The sequence below is a fragment of the Loxodonta africana genome, unplaced genomic scaffold (genome assembly GCF_030014295.1).
Source record: "Loxodonta africana isolate mLoxAfr1 unplaced genomic scaffold, mLoxAfr1.hap2 scaffold_31, whole genome shotgun sequence".
In the NCBI taxonomy this organism is placed as follows: Eukaryota; Metazoa; Chordata; class Mammalia; order Proboscidea; family Elephantidae; genus Loxodonta; species Loxodonta africana.
This window is the reverse complement of record NW_026975029.1, coordinates 1,940,341-1,963,372: the sequence shown is the minus strand read 5'-3', so window position 1 is coordinate 1,963,372 and position 23,032 is coordinate 1,940,341.

The following is a 23,032-nucleotide window of genomic DNA, read 5'->3' as shown; positions in this document are numbered from 1 at the left end:
TGTAAGTTAATAACAATGATTCAGGAAGAAACAGGAAGCAAAAGTAATTCCACAACTGTTAATAGAATTGAATTAGAGCTCAAACTATTCTCAAAAAGAAAACTTCATGTCAGATGGCTTTTCCTGCAAATTCTGCCAAATATTCAAGAAATATTTCACAAATTCTTCAATATAAAATGAAATATATACCCAAACTCCTTTTTAAAGCTTGTAGAATGAATATTGATACCAAAACCTGACAAGAGCAGCACAAGATGGGAAAATTACAGGCCAATGTCACTGATGAACATAGATGCAAAATATGAAAATAAATAGGCAAAACAAATGCAGCAATACTGTGAAGAAGATTATATTATGACCAAGTTGGGTCTATCCCAAGAATTCAAGGTTAGTTTAACATTCAAAAATGAATCAGTATAATTTGCCATATGTACAGGAAAAATAAATGTGATTATATTAATAGGTGTAATAAAATAAGTATTTGATAACCTTCAGCATCCACTCATGTTTTTTAAAAGAACATCTAGCATGTCACGAGACCAGAAGAACCAAAATGTTCCTGGCTACTGTCGCTGAACATTTTGATCAAAGAGTCCATAGAAAAGCCCTGATCAAAAGGGGGAAATGCAGAACAGAATTTCAGATTCTCATGAACCCCAGACTTTTTGGAGCCATTGAGGGTGAATGAACTCCTGAAACTATTTCCGTGAGATATTCTTTAAACATTACACCAAAAGCCTTCCCTTGAATTATCTTAAAACTGAAGTATAAAAAAGAAAAAACCAAACTGTTGCTGTTGAGTTGATTCTGACTCAGAGACCCTGTAGGACAGAATAGCACTGCCGCATAGGGTTTCCAAGGTGCAGGTGGTGGATTCAAACTGCTCTTCTTTTGCTTGGCTACCGTATCACTTAACCGCTGTGCCACGAGGGCTCCAGAACATTAGCTTACTTAACTAATAAAAGTGGTCTACCTTGAGCATATGCTCTTTTAAGAACTGTCTACATGGCATCAGATTGACAACAGCTACTGAAAAGATTAGATAGGAACCTTAAGGAGCAGTGGGTTTATGTTAATGACAGAGGAACAACTCAGAAAAGGAGGGTAAGAATAGTTGCACAACTTGAATGTAACCAATGTCATTAAATTGTGCAGGTAGAAACTGTTAAGTTGGTGTATGTTTTGCTGCATACATTCTCCACCACAAAAAATAAATTTACAGGTAATAATTAACAAAAAATGTCAAGGAGAGCTAAATATTTTGAAAATAAGACAGATTTGCATGTGAGGGAAGGAGTGGGGTGAGGTGTTTTAGATTAATAGTCAGAAGGCTTATGGGAGCAGGATATTTGAGGAGATAACTGACCTATATCAAAGGAGAGAATAGCTGTATGAAGTTCTGGAGGGAGGATATTGCCAATAAAGGCAAGAGTTGTTTCTGAGGCCCTTAAATAACCAAGTGTTTTGGCATGTTTGAGGAAGCTCAGGAAATAAGTCATGGCTAGTTAGTGTGGAGTGAACCGAGGGAAGACTGTTAGGAAATGAGGTTAGTATGGTGGGCAAGCCCCGCATCATGAAAGACCATGGGAAGGGTTTGGGAATTTTTCCTAATTGCCATGAGAAGCCACTGAGGTGATGCTGTTATGTAGACTGTAAGAGGGAAGATCGGTGGCACGGAGTCCATTTTTAACCAAGAGATGATGGTGGCTGTAAGGTGGAGGTAGTGAGAAGTGGATAGAGTCAGGATTTATGTTAAGGTAGTGCCAAGAGTCCAGAATTTGTATCAATGGATTGGATGCAAGATTTGAATAAAGGAGAGAAATCAAGGGTGATTTCTAGGTTTTTGTCCTGAACAACCCAGAGGATAGTGAGAATATTTGCTGAGATAAGGAAGACTGGGAGGTAAATAAGACACTTGAAGCAAGAATTTTATTTGAACCACATTAAGTTTGAGATGCCTAGTAGACATTCAAGGGGAGATGTAGTCAGCCATGGGTGAAGGAACAACAGGGCAGAGTGTGTAAATGAGGGTATCCTAGAGCTCAGGTGGAATTGACTGCCATGAATTGGCTCAGATAACCTAGACAGTGAGAAGTGATGAGTGATGTTACTTAAACAGGGCATGGAAATCAATGAAAAAGGTGTGGGAGTGGCAGGGAGGCTAAGGTAGAGAAGTTTCTCTCTCCCTAAACCTGATTGGCTGGATTTGAAGACATCATAAGTTCGTGTATGAGAAATATCCAGGAAATTACCAGTTGATTTAATAAATTGATAACAAAGTCTACCTTTCAGCCAAAGATTGAAAAACAAACAAACCAATTGCCATCTAGTGGATTCTGACTCTTAGGAACCCTATAGGACGGAGTAGAACTACCCCATAGGGTTTCTAGGGAGCAACTGATGGATTCAAACAGCAGACTTTTGGTTAGCAGCTGAGCTGTTAACCACTGCACCACCAGGGCTCAGACCAAGAATAACACACGTGAGGAACTTACTCCTTAGTTCAATCAAGTATGAGACCAAATGGGCAATACCTGCTCAAAAGCAAAGATGAAAAGGCAGGAAAGGGCAGGAAACCTGGACGAATGGACATGGGGAACCTGAGGTGGACAGGGAAAGGGGGAGAGCGCTGACACAAAGTGGGGATTGCAACCAATGTCACAAAACAGTTTGTGTATCAATTTTTGAATAAGAAACTGATCTGTGCTGTAAACTTTCACCTAAAACCCAGTAAAATTAAAAAGAAAAAAAAATCAAATAAAGCTCAGTATAAAAAAAATAGGAAAAGAATCATTTTAATGGGAAAATGTAGATTGTAAAAATGCGTATGACTCACCCCCATTTTAAAGAGTGTAATATTCTGTAGTTTGATATATATTTGCACTGGAAGCTTGGAAGCAGACTTAGAGACGTGGATACCTCAGGTGCTGGGATTTAAAAAATACATGGTTTTATTTTTTAAAATTCGTCTGTTATTGGTAGTTTAAAACAGGTCTTCAGTTATCAAAATATCAAAAATAATCAAAAGAATACCTGTATAACCTGCTTTTTAAATAAAGAAAATCCACTGAGATAGCTCACAACTGGCAATTCCCCAGCTGGGTAATCGGCCAGGTGAGGGGCATCAAGGCGACCAGGTGAGGATGGTCCAGACCAAAAGGAGAGGAGAGGAAGCCCCACCCAAGCGTTGGGGGAGGGTGCAGAGGGCACCTCCTCTAAGGGTCATTCGTTTGCTGACCTCCGATGGCCGTCTCCGAGCCCACCAGAGGGCTCCCTGATGGCTTGACACTGACCATTTGGCCTCGGAGAGCCTGAGAAGCCACCAAGGGAGGGTGTGGCTTAAAAAATATATTTCAATATATACATTCATATTTACACTCTATGCCAGTCTCTGTGCTTCTAGTCTTGTTTCCGTGCAATCATGTAGGTAATATACATAATATGTATTTCTTTCGAATTCATCATTCTGACAGTCTTTTTAAAAACAAAAACCAAACCCATTTCCATGGAGTCAATTCCAGCTCGTAGCTACCCTATAGTACAGGGTAGAACTGCCCTATAGTGTTTCCAAGGAGTGTCTGGTGGATTCTAACTGCCGACCTTTGGTTAGCAGGCGTAGCTCTTAACCACTACACCACCAGGGTTTCCAAAGACTCTTCCCTGGCTGGAAATCCCTGGCAGTGGCGGTGAAAATGCGGAATCCTAGCCACTAGACCACCAGGGAACCGACAGGCTTTTTAGCGTGTAGAAATTCAAATTTGTAATTTTGGAGATTCCCCCTCTTTTTTTCAAAATGGGGGGCATTGAGATGGAGGATTTTCCCATGCGCACCATCCTAAGGGATTTAATTAACCCATAGTTGAGACATGGTAAACATCTCAAGAAATTATTGCCTTTGAGAAACTTGAGGGTGAGTAGGCATATCACCTGATTCCTCTTAAACTCCTTTTAAAAACCTGACTTGAAGACTCACCTGCCTTTTTGAATAAGTGCCAGCTTGAATAGGCAGGGTTCAGGGAATTGCCAACCAAAGGTATGGTTTCTCCAGAGGCCTCCAAGGGGTGTAAAAGAAGAGCGGAGCCAGACCCCGTGCTTGGGACACACCCTTGGTATGAAATATTTGAGTGTGTGTGTGGTGGGGGAGCACTGGGTGTGGGAGAGTGGGGTGGGTGGGTAATAGGGAAATGCCTGGGGTTTTTTTTGTTTGTTTTTAAGAAACAGTGTTTTACAATTTTTATTTATTTTTATTTTTTATTACAGTGAACAGTTCAGTGGAGACATGTTCCTTATCTGCAGGGGCTAGTGGAAGTGCTGATAGCTGAGAATGTAGCCTGCTCCCCAAGTGCGAGTTGGCATTTTGGAGAGAAAACTTGATGTTTGGAGCACTGACTGGCCCTGCCTTTTCTAAATAATTAAGGGTGGTGGGGTGGTGGTAAGAGAAAGAGGATGGTCTATGAACACTGACCCTGGAAAATTAACCCGAGTGTGTGGGTTGTGGATAGCAGGAAAAGAACATCGCCCGCAATTGACAGCAGTGCCTTTATTTATTTATTTATGCTTCTTTTTAGTTCTGAGTTGTTTTTAAGCCAGAAATTAATGGGGCCACCATGAGTTTTCAGAGAATGAGTTTTACAAAAATCTAAGTGTTTTAAATATTGCCAGGATTTACTTATATATGCTGTATATGAGCAAAGTCCTTACAGTTATAGGGAGGAGAAAGAAAGTATATTCAGGAATTAAATTTTCACAGTTCTCTGAATTCTTATGTTTCTCTTGTTGTCCGTTTTTCTTTTTTTGTCCTTCATCCACCCCTTCCACCTTGACCCACTGTCTTCATCATCTAGTGCTGCCATAACAGAAATACCATGAGTGGATGGCTTTAACCGAGAGAAATGTAATACCTCACATTAAAGTAGGCTAATAGTCCACATTCAAGGCATCAGCTCTAGGGGAAAGCTTTCTCTCTCTTTCAGCTCTGGAAGAAGGTCCTTGTCCTTAGCCTTCCCATGGTCAAGGAGCTTCTCAGGTGCAGGGACCCTGGGTCCAGAGGGCATGCTCTGCTCCTGGTGCTGCTTTCTTGATAGTCTGAGGCCCCCAACTCTCCGCTTGCTTCCCTTTCCTTTTATCTCTTGAGAGATAAAAGGTGGTGCAGGCCACACCCCAGGGAAAGGTGACCTGAGTGAGGGTGGTGTTACAATCCCACCCTAATCCTCTTAAAGTAAAATTACAATCACAAAATGGAGGACAACTACACAATAGTGGGAATCATGGCCTAACCAAGTTGAGACACACGTTTTTTAGGGTCATAATTCAATCCATGACACCCACCAAACCAAACTTGTCACCATCAAGTTGATTCCAACCCGTAGTTGATTTGAACTCATAGAGACTGTATAGCATAGAGTAGAACTACCCCATAGAGTTTCCAAGGACTAGTTGGTGGATTCGAACTGCTGACCTTTTGGTTAGCAGCTGAGCTCTTAACCACTATGCCACCAGGGCTCCTCTTGATCCACAGTCCACCCTAATTCACCACTGTGTTAGAAAAAGGTTTTGATATTCTAAAATGAGAACTTTTTACTATACTTTGTGTTAGTGGTTGCTTTTGGTATGTCTTTAAGCACTGAACAGTTACCTCATACCCGTTAAAAACCCATTGCCACTGAGTCTATTCCAACTCATAGCGGCCCTATAGGGCAGAGCAGAACTGTGCCATAGACTTTCCAAGGAGTGCCTGGTGGATTTGAACTGATGACCTTTTGGTTAGCAGCTGTAGCTCTTAAACAGTACACCACCAGTGTGGGAGGGGTTTAATTGATAACATGATGTCTGGGCTCCAAGGGAGATGGAATGGATGTGCAGGAGAAGGGCATGCAGAGTCTTCCTGTATAGTCCCCAGAACTCTGTTCAAGATCATAACATACCTCAGTAATCACTTGAATCTAAACATACAACTTTAACAGTTGATGTAAATGACTTTACACATGAATTTTGGAACTCAACTCTTTCTCAATGGAAGTTTCTTCAACTAAGCTGTTTGTTTGTATTCCCTTAACAATTATGAAAGCTAACATTTATCGTGTTCATTCTGTGTATAAGGCCTTTTTCTAAGTGCCTTGTGTGTTTTATTTAACCTGCGTGACAACCTTTTGAATAAGACCCATTTTAGAAATGGGAAACTGAGGCAGTGAGAGGTAAAGTAACGTGCCCAGAACACCCAGCTGATAAATTGAGTTAGGATTTAAACCCAGGCAGTTTGTTTCAGAATTTGCTTATGTAATCACCGTACATGACAGCAGTGAGTCCTAGTGACTCTGTGGTTAAAGAACTTGGCTGCTAACTGAAAGGTCAGTGGTTCGAACCCACCAGCCTCTCTGTAGGAGACAGATGTGGCAGCTTGCTTCAGTGAAGACTTACAGCCTTGGAAACCCTATGCGGCAGTTTTACTCTGTCCTTTGGGGTCACTATGAGTTAGAATCGACTTGATGACAGTGGGTTTTGGCACATAATACTAATGTGCAGTGTATTCTGTATGCCGTGTATATGTTCAGAAACTAATTTTCCGAACATTTCTGCCATATATAGATTACCAATCCAGTTGCCATTGAGTAGATTTTCACTCCTGACGACCCCGTGAGTTTTCAGAGTAGGACTGCCCTCCATGCGGTTTTCAATAGCTGTGACCATTTGGAGGTGGATTGCCAGGCCTCTCTTCCAAGGCAACTGAGTGGATTTAAACTGCCAACCTTTCAGTTAGTAACTGAGCACTTAACTCTTTGTGCCACCTAATACATATATATACTAGGAGGTTTTCCTCCTTATTTGTACTTTAATGATTTTTAGACTCTTATGAATACTTGTTCCTGGCAGTGAACTAGATGCTAAAGAACAGAATAGGCGCATGTAAGCCTCTCTCACCTTCTCCCTCCCCTCTTTCACAGAGATGAAATGAAAAGGAATTAATGAAGACAGATCATTGGATTAGGGCCCATACTCAGGGCTCTAACAGCATGAGGAGTTTCTCCTGTCACTTCAGTTCTTGTTCAGGAATTGGCACCTCCTTTTTGTGAATCACAAAGACCAGTGCTTTATATCAAGCCATTTAGATTTGGGGTATGGAGCAGTGTCATTCAATCAGACAGTGTTCCAGTACTATTCGTAAGATTTCACTGGCCAGTTGTTTTTAGAAATAGATCACTAGGTCCTTTTTCCTAGTCCGTCTAAATCCAGAGCTCCACTCAAAGCTGTCTACCATGGGTGAACCTGGTGGTATTTGAAATACCGGTGGCATAGCTTCCAACATCACAGCAACATGCAAGCCACCACACTACAACAAACTGACAGAAGAGTGGTGGGCGTTAAAAAATGAGAAGAACCAAAAAGAGTGCTTCTTCCATGTCTGCTGATTTAGAGGAACCATGAGAAATTGTCAAGTGAAGAGTGATTCAGAGAAAAACATTGGTAGAGTGTGACCTAATTTCCATAAAAAACAAACAAGTGAATGTCCTTACGTGTGTCCCGGCAAAAAGCAGTGTGTAAAAGGGTACATATGTATCTTTGGACACTGGACACTTTGGGGGAGCAGGTACAATATACTTATGTGGGGATGGCTCTTATTATAACTTCTATATACAAATCTCTATTGTTAAATGTGTTATAAGAATGTAAAACCTTTTAAAGTTTAGTAACATCATACGTGTATGTGTGTGTATTTGAAACTTTTTTTTTTTTTTTACTATGTTATATATGTGTTTTTTAGTTATCTAGTGTGGCTATAGCAGAGATACCACAAGTGGATGGCTTTAACAAACAGAAACTTATTCTCTCACAGTTTAAGAAGCAACAAGTTTGAAGTCAGGGCACCAGCTCTAGGAGAAAGCTTTTTCTCTTTGTGGCTCTGGGGGAAGGTCCTTGTCATCTATCTTCCCCTGGCCTAGGAAATTCTCAGCGCGTGGACACTGGGTCAAAAGGAAGTGCTCCACTCCAGGCACTTCTTCCTTGGTGGTATGAGGTCCCTCTCATTTCTGCTCACTTTTCTCTTTGTATCTCAAAAGATACTGACTCAAGACTCACCCTAATCCTGCAGATTGTGTCCTCCCTCATTAACCTAACTGCCTCTAATCCCGCCTCATTAACATCACAGAGGTTAGAATTTACAACACGTAAGTAATCACATCAGATCACAAAATGCAGGACAACCACACAATACTGGGAATCATGGTCTGGCCAGGTTGACACACATTTTGGGGGACACTATTCAATCCATAACAATAGAGAAAACACTGTCTTCAATGCCAGATCCAGAGACTTTTATCCACCTATGAAGGGCAAACACAGAAATTGAACAAAATTGAGATCAGCGAATTATTGCTTGCTCTTGTAACTAATGACTTCTTCTGATCTCCATGCCTGGAAATGGCCAAAAAGAATTCTGTGAGGATTAATTTAGTTATTGCTAAAACATCTACTGCATTTACATGTCTACAGATAAGGAAGAATGCTGGACACCGTGTGTGATTCATTAAGTAACACAGGGACCCTTAGACTATTGTTCTCCTTCTCTGATATGCCACTATCACCTTCTCCCCTTGTTGCTCTCCTGAAAAACCCATGCTTGTATATTCTAGGCTTTTTTCCAGAACTGAATTTGCAGGAAGTTAAAGATATATCTTTGAAAGATAAAGAACACTTTGGCCACATTGTCTTTAGACAGTCGAACTTCCCAGCCAACCTCTGTGCAGGATGGGAATTCACAATCCCTCCTACTCAGTACCTCTGAGCAGGACGGGATTTCTGTTTCATTATCAGGAGAAGGCGGAATTCACCCCTCTTTAGAAAACTTACTTTCCTTTGCCTCAAACTGTCCCTCTCAGGATCTGTCACGGTCACTCTGAGAAATTCACATAGGTAGCCTGTATGGAAGTGCCCATCCTAGAGGCCCTGCCCTCCCTTCCTTACTCCATAGGGCTTCCTCTGACACTTGGGGTCGCATCTCCCAGGGAGTACACACCTCTGGCACTTTCAGGGATTCCCAGGCCCTGGGATACTGTGGATGGGACTTGGAACTCAATCTGTTTCTTCCCATCCTCACCTTTGGTTATCTGTATTCTGTCTTCACCAGATTTAGGAGGCCTTGTCTTCTCTTTGCTCGTTTCGTCACAGTCAGGCTTTTCTATTCCAATTCTCTGATCTCAGGACAGATCAGGTTAGACCACAGAAAAGAGAAAGACCAAGCAAACATCACTGATCTGTGCAGAAGCTGCTGGGAAGGGATTCGATTCTCATTGGTTTAAGGTTTTATGCCGACTGCTCACTGGCAGGCAGGTTCCCCCCAGAGTCTGGCTTCTGTCTGGTACCTTGTACTACAAAGAACTCAGTGACCAGCCCACCTTCACAATCACACCTCCCTTAGAGCTATCTTTGCAGAGGCTCTTTCTCAGACTTCCATGTCCCACTGAAATCCCATTTCTCTTTCCTTACAGACATTGTGCTCATTCTCAGGGCCCTGAGATCTCATCTGCAGGTGAGTCTTGTCCTCTTCTCTCCTTGGCGGGGGGAGCTTTGGAGTGGACCTCATGTCTTTGGACAGCTATCCTGGGCTTCTTCCACCCTGGTGCTCTAGGGCTGGATCTCTCCATGTACTAGAGGGGGCGTGGAAGGGGCACAAGGCTAAAAGAGTGGATCTTCCAGGTGAAGTGGGTTTAAGAAGCCTGAATGAAGTTCTTCCCTGAAGGGTGCATATTTTGCAGTCCAGACATCCTGCTTCTCTCAGTCTGAGAGTCCTAGCACGTCTTCAGGTGCTTTCTCCTTTGACCTTGAGGCCATGCCTGCACCCTCTGCAGCCAGGTCTCCGACATGTGTAGCAGCACCAGTAGGTGTGGTAGCCTGTTCAGCCCCTGTCTCCTCCTCCAGATGCTCCTGGAGGTGCCTGGCTCTTCTTGCCAGGACTCCAGGATGCTGACCAGGGACTCAGTGTTGGTTAGAGTGAGGGCAGACCTGATGGCACTCACTTTCTTCAAAAACTCAGCCTCAAGATCAGGGGCCTTTTGCCGACAGGGGTGTGAGATGTTTTGGTCTGGTCTGCCAGACCATGGCTAACCCCTTGACCTTACACACTTGGGTAGATACCCATACTTGACCTATTGATCTCTGGAGTAATTTGATGAGTGAGAATTCTGCCTAGTGGAAGCTGATGAAAAAGGTCTTGCTGATACTTGGGGAATCTTCCTGGGCTTGGAACTTGGGCTTTTTGTTCTCATGTTCTACCCTGAGTGACACTTTCCTCTTGGGTTGAGACTTGGAATAGTGGAGAGTTAATTTACATGAGCCGTCTGGGCTCTGGTTTCTCAACTGTGACCTAAGTCTCTGGTCTAGGGATCCCTGGAGGCCTCTCCATCGCCGCCATCCTCCACCTCCACAGCCCCCATGGTTTCTTTCTTCTTCCCCAGGCACCGACCATACTTTAGGGAATTTACTCTGGGCAATAAAGTCTCCTCCAGAAAATTTCAGTGATGGTACTACCTTATAGCAAAAGTCTACCATTTTTCAAAAAATTATAATACATTGATTAAAAAAAAAAATTCCCAGTTTTCTTTTAGTAGATTCCAATTCATAGCAACCCTATAGGACAGAGTAGAACTCCCCACAGGGTTTCCAAGGAGCGGCTGGTGGATTCCAACTGCCAAACCTTTTAGTTAGCAGCCAAAGGTTTATCCAGTGATAGTTTATAATATAAACAGAGGATCGCCACATTAAAAAAATTTTTTTTTTTTTTTTTTGCGTTTGTTGGACGGAAGTGAATTTGCTCCTGTGGAATATGGAAATTACCTCATCCTCTGCACCTTCATGATAGTACATGGTTTCTCTAAAAGGTGTTTTCTATGAAAGTTATTTTTTTTAGTAAATTTAGAGTGTAAACATTGAAACAGGAGAATCGGTCTCCTCTTTGTAACTTGTTTTCATCCTCCTTTTAAGGGAAGGATTTTCATAGAAGGAATTATACTTAAAGAGACAGCGTAATTTGTACTTTTCTGTGTAATTCAAAACTTGTCCTTGTACCCTTAACTAGCCTACACCAGGAGATTAAAATTGCCTTTCTCTGAACAGAAGCCCATTACCATGTCCTTCAGGGTGAGGCAGAAACAGATGTCCATATTTGAGAGTCTGATAGCACAAACCTTAGTAGCCAAATCACAACCATGCCTCCTGTCTGGGTGGGCGGGGCTTGTATATGTCAGCATAAGGGTCAGTATTTTTCTGAGTTTGAGGGAAGGATTGGCGAGTTAAGGAAGAAAGAGAAGGAGTTTGGGAGGGGAGTGTAAGCTCCAGTGACAGACAGAAGATGGGGTGGGAGATCTCTCAAAGGGTATTAGAGGCCAGTCAGAAAACCAGGAAGCAGCAGGAAGCTGGGCTAGTGGAGGGCAGCACTGGGTGGAGGAGGACAGCAGAGGTAATAGTAGTGGGGAGGGCAACAAAACTGGCCTGGAAAGAGTGATACATGACTGATCCTAGATGAAGCTCAGGTTAAGAAAAGTAGGAAAATAAAAAATTCTATCCTGTAGCCATGTTTGTGGTTAGGGGTTGTTAGGCTCTTGAGGGAGGTGGGCAGGAGACATAGGAGGGGAAGGGGAGTTCCTGGATCTAGGGAGGAGTCTATAGCCCTTCTTCTGCCCTCAGCGATGTGGGTTCTGGGCTCTTCAACCTACCACTCCCAGAACCTCCTTAGAAATTTCCTTAGTTCTTCACATGTATATTAATTCTATCTCATTAGAAAATATAATAATTAAGTACGCTTCTTGCTACCCACCGTTTCCACCATCCTATACTCTCTGCCCCAGTTGCCCACTGGCTTCCTTCCCTTCCACCATGTTCATATCCAGAACAATAGAGTGCCTTGTCTGCAGCTATTCTGGAAAGCTCTCAAACTTACAATTGAATTCTTTCATTTCATCCCTCATTTTTTCCTACATTTCTTATTGACAAAATAAACTTTGGTTGATTATCTACTAAATGACAGAAAGTGCTTTCTCAGGAGAATCTTCCTTATGACCTTATCCATTCGTTCCAAATCCTTCATCTTGTCCTACCATGGCTCTCTTTTCTGGTGGAAGTCAGACCTTTTGTTCTGTAGCACTCATCAGTCTGGGACAACTTTTCCTCACCTTTATCTAGAGTCTTAGAGAAAGGCCTTTTCCTCCTATGTCACTCTTTCATCCTGCTTGGGTGAAGATGTCCAAACATAATGGTCTGAAGGACCTTTATCCCTTCTCCCAGCAGGAACCTTTGATAACCTGGGGACTCTGGCTTGCTCCTGAATTTCCTTGATTCAGTAGCTACAGTTTCTCTCCCACAAGACCTGAGGTTGGCACCCATTTCAAAAAGCAGCTGAGATCTGAGTTAGCACCAAGGCTTCCGTAATCCTGTGTGACATCATTGCTGACAGTGCTGAGTTCCATGGGCCCAGTTTGAAGCTAAACACGGCAACCAGAAAAACATGAAACTGTCAGGTATCATGGGCAGCTGCTTTCTCCCAGTCCTCTCATTTGACTCTGTTGGAATCATGTCTCTCCAGCTCTGGTTATAAAATGTCCACTCTGAGCCCCTCTTAGATCTCCTTAGCCTCTGAGTCTTCACACAGGCTCTGCTCTCTGACTAGGAGATGTTCTCTCCCTTCCCGTCTGCTGGCCTACTCTCCCTGGTGAAGTGTGAATGTGAAGAAAACTGACCCCATTGGAACAGACTAGGCTTATGACTTACCAAAAAGCCCTAAGACTCAGGAATTTTGTGGTCAGTCAGAATGGGAAGTTTGGGAGTTGACTTGGGGAAAGCCCGTGACAGACTCTGCTTTTGTTTAGGAGGCTATTTAGAAGAGAAACCAGCAAATGGGGAGACCATTTGAGGAGGAAATTAAGAAGGTTGGGGTGGTGATGAGGAAGGAGGAGACTTCTCCAAGGAAAATAAAAGTTTCCACATGGGGATGGTAGGGGCTTGTTTTGTGTGACCCCAAAGGACAGAAGAGGCAGGAATGGTAGGGAAACAATAGAACAAAAGATAATCTGTGCCTGTTCACAAATATAACAAATGCCCCAGTATTTTCACCCTGTTTCCTCAGACTTTTCTCATCAAGCCATCCTTCCCCTTTTACTGAAGCCTCTGGAAAATACCTGGGGCTTCCTGGATGCTTGGCCTTTTTTAACCCCTTAACTATTCAGTCATATTCCCAACTTGGTTCAGGCATCACTTCTTGGTTGTAGTCTTCCCTGAATCTTCTCCTGGTAGATGAGTCCACTTCTTGCTCTGTACTCCATTGTACCCAGGAAACCCTTTACCACAGCATAAAACACAATTGCATTTACTACACATTCTTCCCCTCTCTGTTCCCATGCCTTCTATGAGACTCCAGAGCACCTTTCATTAGCAGTAGGAGTCTTTTTCCACCTGTTAGTTGAAGGCCGACCTTACAGTTGCTTCAGTCGTTGAAATAGTAGCAAGGATGATACAAGGAGAGAATTGAAAAGATTTTACATTGAGTCTTGCCCTTTTGTTGCTCTTAAACCCTGAGAACCTGTGGGAATGACCCCAGGCCAGCCTGCTGAATGATGAGGGACCATTGGAAAGAGGATCCAGCGGTTTCACTGAGTTGATTTTAGACAAACTGGCTCCAAGCTGACCTGGAAGCAAATTGTAGACACATGAGTAAGCCCTGCTGCGAGCCACTGTGGCTGGCCCAGATCAGAAGAATCCCAAATTGACAACCTGCAAAATTGTGAGCTTAGTAAATAGTTGTTTTTTTAAGACACTACATTTTGGAGTCATTTCTTACACAGTAATATGTGACTGATACACCTGTTAACTTGGCCGTTTCTCTTACCAGGCAGTGAGGCAACTTCTCTAAGTCATTTCATCACCAAGAGCATCTGGCCTAGGGTCTGACATGTAGCTGTTTATACAGGAAATCTTTGTTGACTTAATGCATGAATGAGTAATACAAATTGTAAGTGCGAGTCTGCACAAAATCATGTACGAAAAAAAGCATGATTTTTTAAAAAATAAAATGAATTGAGGCTCAGAACTACCTGCTTACAAAATTGAGAGGAGTTTTTAACCTCACTTACTTTTAGGGTACTCCCTCATCCAGATATGCAGTAATTCCCAGGTTTAATGAAGGACCAGTGCTTGGAGAAGACCTTCAGCACACCCGTTGCCTCAGCCTATGTGGGTGATCTCTCTAGAAGCATTCGTTCTGCTGTTTCCCTTCTCAGCTGGAGCATGAGAACCTTGGTGGGGCTGTCAACAGCCTAACAGGGTTTGTCTACTTACGTGCCTGCATCAGCCTTTGAGGTGCTGTAAGCTACTCCAGGGCACTATCAAGAAGGAGGTCCTACCCCTTCCCAATGTCTAGGACCCTACTATCTGACTGTCACTCTTCCCCTGGGCTCCAGTCCACTCAGTGTGATCACCCCAGTGAGCTGAGGCTTTTACCACAGACTCTTCAGAGTCTTGAAGTTTCAGGGCTTCAACACCGTGACTCCAGCTATCTCCTTGAAATGAGGTAGGGAAGGAGGAAGAATGTAGGAAGATTTTATTTTCCATTTAATGTTACAATAAAATTTCTTGCCATGTATTTTCAAAGGGTCCTGTCTAACAATTCCCTCTGTTCTCTTACAAGATGTAGGTCAATGAAGAGTGAATGTTTGTTGTGTCATAATTTGCAGAAGGATGCAAAGTGCACATGGGGTCCATTCCCCCGATGCTCACACTAGAGCACCCCACCCAAGTGGAAATCTCTGCAAGTGTTACTGAGTCCCTCCCACATCCACAGTGAACAGTTTTCAGGTTCTTATAAGAGGGAATTGTGTCCTAACACCAGCTGCTCCCTGGAAACCCTATGGGGCAGTTCTACTCTGTCCTGTAGGGTCTCTGAGTCAGAATTGACTCAGTGGCTACGGGTTTGGTTTTTTCTTTCAGGCGGGTGGTGGGAGTTTGATGTCAGCTCCATAATCATGTTATTAAAAATAATGACAGGGTAGCAGGTGAAAGCAACAAAACAAAAGTGAAATGAAATGGCTTTTTTACATTTATTGGCCCCACGGAGTTCCTTCGAGGTGTTTACTTTTCACTAGATTTGGAGAAATCTTTGTGAGAGAGACACAGCTTGAGATAGCTCCAAAATTACATGTTTCCCTCCTTAATGTTAGGTTACATTAAGAGCTGGTTGGCTGGTTTATGATCTGCCTGCTTCACAAAAATAGAAGGCCCATGCAGGCAGGAACTTGTCTGTTGTGTTTGTCAGAGCATCCTGGTACCTGGCACCTAAGAAGTGCTAAAAAATGATTTGAGTGAATGTGGGTGGGTTTTTATAAAAAACACTGTGTTGCTGTCTTTATTTAGTTAAATAGTGAAAACGGATAAGGAAAATGGAGGCAATTACTTGTATAATTTAGAGTTACATAAGATGAGAATAGAACTTGAATAACGAAGAGATAAAAAAATAAGCTGTGTGGATGGAATGTACCCCTTCCCTTTGCTTTGGAGGGAGACATTTTAAAATTGGATTGTTTTTTCCCTACTGATTTATAGGTTCTATATGTTAATTGAAAAGTTAGTCTTTTAGGAATCACGAATATTTCTATTGAGATACTATTCACCTGCCATAACACTGCCTTTGAAAATATGCACAATACCGTGGCTTTTAGTATATGGGCAGACTTGGCACAACAGTCACCACTGTCTAGCTTCAGAATATTTTCAGTGCCCAGTAAATAAAGGCCCTTGTTAGTAAAGGCGTATTAACAGTCATCCTCATTACTCCTTTCCTCCAAGCCGTAGCAACCACTAATCTACTTCTGTCTGTGTTGGTTTGTTCTGGACATTTCATGTAAATGGAATCATGCACGATGCGGTCATTTGTGTTTGGCTTCTTTCATTTAGCGTAATGTTCTCAAGGTTCGTCCCTGTTGTGGCATGTATCAGTACTTGGTGCCTTTTTGTGGCTGAGTAATATTCCAGTCTATGAATATACCACATCCTGTCTATCAGGTCATGACATTTGGGTTCTCTCCACATTTTGGCTGTTACGAATAACACTACTAGGAATACTCTGTGTAAGTTTGTATGTGAACATGCTTTTGATTCTCCGGGGTGCAGACCTAGGAGTGCAATTGCTGTGTTGTATGGTAATTCTCTGTTTAACTTTCTGCAGAATTGCCAAACCATTTTCTGAAACAATTGGATCATTTTACATTTCCATCAGCGGTATTCCAGCTTCTCCACATCGTCGCCGACACTTGTCCATCCTGTTGAGTTTAGCCATCTTAGTGGTTTTGAAATAATAGTGCACTTTAGTTTAGATTTGCATTTCCCTGATGACTAATGAGGTTACGCTTCTTTTCCTGTGCTTGTTGAGAGTTTCTGTATCTGCTTTCGAGAAATCTCTATTCAAATCCTGAGCCTGCAAACCTTTTTTCAGCTTTTTGCCTGTATTTTTACTCTCTTCATATACTTTTTGATATGCCAAAGATCTATAGATCTTAACAGTTTTAGCCTTCATATTTTGGGAATTCTAAAGTGTCTTTCTCTTTTATCAGTAAAAAGAAAATAAAAACTTCTAAAATTTTTATGGTTGCATATTTTAATTTTAAATATTCAATCCATCTGGGATTTTGTTTTGTTTAAGGTATGAGAAAAAGGATGAAAACATTTTTACAGGTGGTCTGAGTGATTACCAGATTGCTACAAACGCTCCTTTTCCCATGACCCATATCTTAACTGCATTTTCCCGTAGTCCGTACAGAGACGCCTTTTTACAAAGGGAGGCCACCATTCCCAGCCATTTCATTTTAAGGTTTGTTTTGCTGCAATTAAATCCCTTGTGTGTCTTATCTACACACCTTTTCTTTTAAGCTAATACAAATTTTGTGTGAGTAGGACCTTGGCGAGTGTAAGATGGGCTTGAATTTCATAACTGGTTCCATGTGGTGCAGCCCAGCAGATGCACAGACAGAAGCAGGGGCTGCAGAGGCGAAAGAAGCTATGAGAACAGGAGCCTCTAGAGATTTGCTGTGGAATTTCACATAAAGCTCTAGACTTTTCTGTGTAAACTTATCATCATATATGGGCATCACCTTAGAACAGACAGAGAATAATGCTTTAAAAGTTAGACATTCCTAGGGAAGGTGTTCATTCCTTAGCAGATGCTGAGAAGTGTATGTGTTTTGGTGAAGATATGTACCCATTTCTACTGGGTATGTATCTAGAAGTAGAATTGCTGGGTCCTAGGATATATGTATGTTCACAGCTTTTGTAGATACGGACAAAACATTTTTAAACTGGCTGTACCAAATCACACTTCCACTAGCAGTAGATTAGAGCTCTAGTTACTCCACGTTATACCCAATAGTTGGTATTTTCCATCTTTTCCATTTTAGCCAATCTGGCTTGTAGGGGATAGTATCACATTGTGGCCTTTTATTAGAATTTCTCTGATAACCAGTGAAGGTTTGTCACTTTTCCTATGTTTCTTGGCCATATAGAAATCTTTTATACAGTGTTCAAGTATTTGCTCATTTTTCTATTGAACTGTCTGTTTTCTTTTTCCTTTTTCCTTTTTGGGTTGTTCTTTATGTATTTCAGAACCAAGTCAGTAGTAGAATATATGTATTGTAAATAACTTCTGCTACCACATGAATTCACCCTTGTGGCTTGTCGTGAACTTTCAGATTCAAAAACCCGTCTTTTGCAAAAACAAGCAAATGTGTAGACATAAAAGTTTATTAGGGGTTACCGGGGGCAGGAGGGAGGAAATAAAGGGGTGTTCCTGCATATGGAGACTGAGTTCTGGTTAACAGTGGTGGAAAAGTCACATTGATTAAGGGCAGGGTTGCACAGCCAATTAATGGTAATTACTGTCAGGTGTTCAGTCACCAAAGGTTGTGTGGTATGTTTAGAACAACAACGATGAGCAGCTGCTGAGGCAACATAATAGTACTCAACGGATGAGGCGTATTCTTTTATTACACTTTTCTCTATTTTCTAATTTGTTTTTATAACATGCTACTGTTCAAATTAATAAAATGTTTGCATGATGAAAGTGGATAACAGGGTCTATCCCACCCATTACATCCTTCTAAGGTTTAAATGAGGGACTACATGCCATCAGCAGAGGCTCAGCCTTAGTTGGCACTCGAGAAATGCTTCATTTCTCCCACTCTTCTGGCTCACTGTCTTCTCCCCTGGTTTATTTGCTCTTCTCTTTCGAGCTGGAAGCATGTGACCACCAGGCTTCCCGACACCATCATTCTGCTTTCCATACCAATGTTATTGTAGTCTTGGGTTCCTGGGCAGCCTCTCCGCAGGTTTAATTCTTTCATTTCTATTAATTTATTATTTAAATATATCCCTTTAATTTTGTCCTACTTATAGAAGTATGTTCTAGTCATTGAAAATTTGGAGACTACCCTAACACACATGGGAACATCATGAGTAAGAATAGACTCCACGGCAATGGGTTTTATATGTGTGTCACACACATTTATGTATATTCACATAAATATAATATCCTGCTCCTTTCACTCAATATTATATTTCCATGATAAAGTTTTGTTTATTTTACAGACAACATCAAATTGTTTTATTATATTCTGCTGTGTGCAAGGAGTATATAATTTTAGCACTTTGACTATAGTTGAAATATTAAATGTGCATGTTTCTAGTAATCTTCAACCTATACTTAAATCTTTTAACATAGATCTTTGCTATTGAACCTTTTTATTGAATTGTTATTCAGCATTCGTTAACACTAAGAGATAGTCTCAGGATCAACTCAGATCATATTTTCTCCCTCTTACACACAAAGGCCGTTAAAGTATTCAAAGATTGTCGTTGTCGTAGTTAGGTGCCGTCGGGTCGGTTCTGACTCATAGGGACCCTATGCACAACAGAACGAAACACTGCCTGATCCTGCGCCATCCTTACAATCATTGTTATGCTTGAGCTCATTGTTGCAGCCACTGTGTCAATCCCCCTCATCGAGGGTCACCCTCTTTTCCGCTGACTCTGTAGTCTGCCAAGCATGATGTCGTTCTCCAGGGACTGATCCCTCCTGACAACATATCGAAAGTATGTAAGATGCAGTCTCGCCATCTTTGCCTCTAAGGACCATTCTGGCCACTCTTTTTCTAAAACAGATTGGTTCGTTCTTTTGGCAGTGCATGGTATATTCAATATTCTTCGCCAACACCACAATTCAAAGGCGTCAACTCTTCGGTCTTCCTTATTCATTGTCCAGCTTTCACATGCATATGATGTGATTGAAAATAGCATGGCTTGGGTCAGGCGCACCTTAGTCTTCAGGGTGACATCTTTGCTCTTCAACACTTTGAAGAGGTCCTTTGCAGCAGATTTGCCCAATGCATTGTGTCTTTTGATTTCTTGACTGCTGCTTCCATGGCTGTTGATTGTGGATCCAAGTAAAATGAAATCCTTGACAACTTCAGTCTTTTCTCGATTTCTCATGACGTTGCACATTGGTCCAGTTGTGAGGATTTTTGTTTTCTTTATGTTGAGGTGTAATCCATACTGAAGGCTGTGGTCTTTGATCTTCATTAGTAAGTGTTTCACGTCCTCTTCACTTTCAGCAAGCAAGGTTGTGTCATCTGCATAACGCAGGTTGTTAATGAGTCTTCCTCCAATCCTGATGCCCTGTTCTTCTTCATATAGTACAGCTTTTCGTATTATTTGTTCAGCATACAGATTAAATAGGTATGGTGAAAGAATACGACCCTGACGCACACCTTTCCTGACTTTAAACCAATCAGTATCCCCTTGTTCTGTCTGAACAACTGCCTCTTAATCTATGTAAAGGTTCCTCATGAGCACAATTAAGTGTTCTGGAATTCCCATTCTTCCCAGTGTTATCCATAGTTTGTTATGATCCACACAGTCGAATGCCTTTGCATAGTCAATAAAACACAGGTAAACATCCTTCTGGTATTCTCTGCTTTCAGCCAGGATCCATCTGACATCAGCAAGGATATCCCTGGTTCCATGGCCTCTTCTGAAACCGGTTTGAATTTCTGGCAGTACCCTGTCGATACACTGCTGCAGCCGTTTTTGAAAGATCTACAGCAAAATTCTGCTTGCGTGTGATATTAATGATATTGTTCCATAATTTCCACATACGTTTGGATCACCTTTCTTGGGAACAGGCATAAATATGGATCTCTTCCAGTCAGTTGGCCAGGAAGCTGTCTTCCGTATTTCCTGGCATAGACGAGTGAGCATCTCTAGTTCTCTAGTGCTGCATCTGTTTGCTGAAACATCTCTATTGATATTCTATCAATTCCTGGAGTCTTGTTTTTCGCCAATGCCTTCAGAGCATCTTGGACTTCTTCCTTCAGTACCATTGGTTCCTGATCATAGGACACCTCTTGAAATGTTTGAATATTGACCAATTCTTTTTGGTATAATGATTCTGTGTATTCCTTCCATCTTGTTTTGATGCTTCCTACGTCGTTTAATATTTTCCCCATGGAATCCTTCACTTTCACAACTCTAGGCTTGATTTTTTTCTTCAGTTCTTTTAGATTGAGAAACACCAAGCGTGTTCGTCCCTTTTGGTTTTCCATCTCGAGCTCTTTGCACATGTCATTGTAATACTTTACTTTGTCTTCTTGAGAGGCCCTTTGAAATCTTCAGTTCTTTTACTTCATCAATTCTTTCTTTTGCTTAGCTGCTCGACGTTCGAGAGCAAGTTTCAGAGTCTCCTCTGACATCCATCTTGGTCTTTTCTTTCTTTCCTGCCTTTGCAGTGACCTCTTGCTTTCTTCATGGATGATGTCCTTGATGTCATTTGAAAACTTGTCTGGTCTTCCGTCACTAGTGTTCAATGTGTCAAATTTATTCTTGAGATGGTCTCTAAATTCAGGTGGGATATTTTTGCTCTCATGGACTTGCTCTCATTTTCTTCAATTTCAGCTTGCACTTGAATATGAGCAATTGATGGTCTGTTCCACAGTCGGCCGCTGGCCGTTTTGTGACTGATGATATTGAGCTTTTCCATTGTCTGTTTCCACAGATGTAGTCAGTTTGATTTCTGTGCATTCCATCTGGTGAGGTCCATGTGTATAGTCACCGTTTATGTTGGTGTAAGAAGGTATTTGCAATGAAGAAGTCGTTGGTCTTGCAAAATTCCATCATTTGATCTCTGGCATTGTTTCTATCACCAAGGCTGTATTTTCCAACTACTGATCCTTCTTTGGTTCCAACTTTCGCATTCCAATAGCCAGTAATTATCAATGCATCTTGATAGCATGTTCGATCAATTTCGGACTGCAGCAGCTGAAAAAAATCTTCTATATCTTCATCTTTGGCCCTGGTGGTTGGTGTGTAAATTTGAATAATAGTTGTATTAACTGGTCCTCCTTGTAGGAGTATGGATATTATCCTATCATTGACAGAGTTGTATTTCATGATAGAGCGTGAAATGTTCTTTTTGACGATGAATGCAACGTCATTCCTCCTCGAGTTGTCGTTCCCAGCATAGAAGACTATATGATTGTCTAATTCAAAATGGCCAATACTAGCCCATTTCAGCTCACTAATGCCTAGGATATTGATGTTTGTACGTTCCATTTCATTTTTGATGATTTCCAATTTTCCAAGATTCATATGTCTTACATTCCAGGCTTTGATTATTAATGCATGTTTGCAGCTGTTTCTTCTCATTTTGAGAAGTGTCATATCAGCAGATGAAGGTCCTGAAAGCTTTACTCCATCCATGTCATTAAGGTTGACGCTACTTTGAAGAGTCAGCTCTTCCCCAGTCATCTTTTGAGTGCCTTCCAACCTGCGGGGGGGGGGGGTCATCTTCCAGCCATATATCAGACAGTGTTCCGTTGCTATTCATAAGGTTTTTACTGGCTAATGCTTTCCAGAAGTAGACTGCCGGGTCCTTCTTCCTAGGCTCTCTTAGTCTGGAAGCTCAGCTGAAACCTGTCCTCCATGGGTAACCCTGCTGCTATCTGAATACCGCTGGCATAACTTCCAGCATCACAGCAACACACAAGCCCCCACAGTAGGACAAAGTGACAGACACGTGGGAGTAGCAAACTATGATTTCATTCATCATTTTCATTTTTCATTCAATCAATATTTAGAGAGAGTCCACGTGCCAGGAATAGTCTACAACATGTGGACACAGTGGTGAAAGGTACACATTGTCCCTGCCATCGTGAAGGGGACACCCAGTGCGGGTGGGAGGGGGACTGGTAAAATGCAGCCCAGAGAAAGGACAGACCATGCTCCAGGAACCACACTGGACGTCAGAGAGCTTTGTTGGCTGCCATTCATCTGTCCGGCTTCTAGATGTCAGAGTGCCCTCAGGCTCAGTGCTTAGTTCCCTCTGTCTATTGACACTCTCTGTATAGGATGCCTCATGCCTCAGTGAGTCGGTGGCTGTCTGTCTGTAGTTGAGGATGCGATATTTACACCTCCATCTGTTTCAACTCCTCCTGGTTTGTGACTTCTATTCAAATGTCAGCCTAACTCTGTGTACCGAGTTCTTCATCTGTAAAATGTGCCTTATAATGATACATTCCTCACATGGGTATCATGAAGAGCAAGTGTCTTAAGAAAGGAGAAGCCCTCACAAGAGTCCTGTCACCAGTAAGTGATAGCTGTCAGTATTATTACCTGACATCTCCATGTAGATGTCTAAGAGCTATGCCATGTTATCAACACCATGAAACAATTCTTGGTCCCAACCCCATTCCACCCTTATCAATGAATTTCTCAAGGCTTCAGTGATGGGAGTGTGTGCGTTTTTCCACATAATGGACATGGCTAATAATGTTTGGCCTGGTCCTTCATAATAAGTTGCTCCAAAGTTTATATGGGTGGACTCAGACAAGTGATAGCCAACTAATGTAGAAAAAAAAAAAGAACTCTCAGCTGCTCATATTTGTACTCTCAGCCCAGAATATCTTGTGAGGGTACTATATGGACTGAATTGTGTAACCCCAAAGGTATGTTGAAA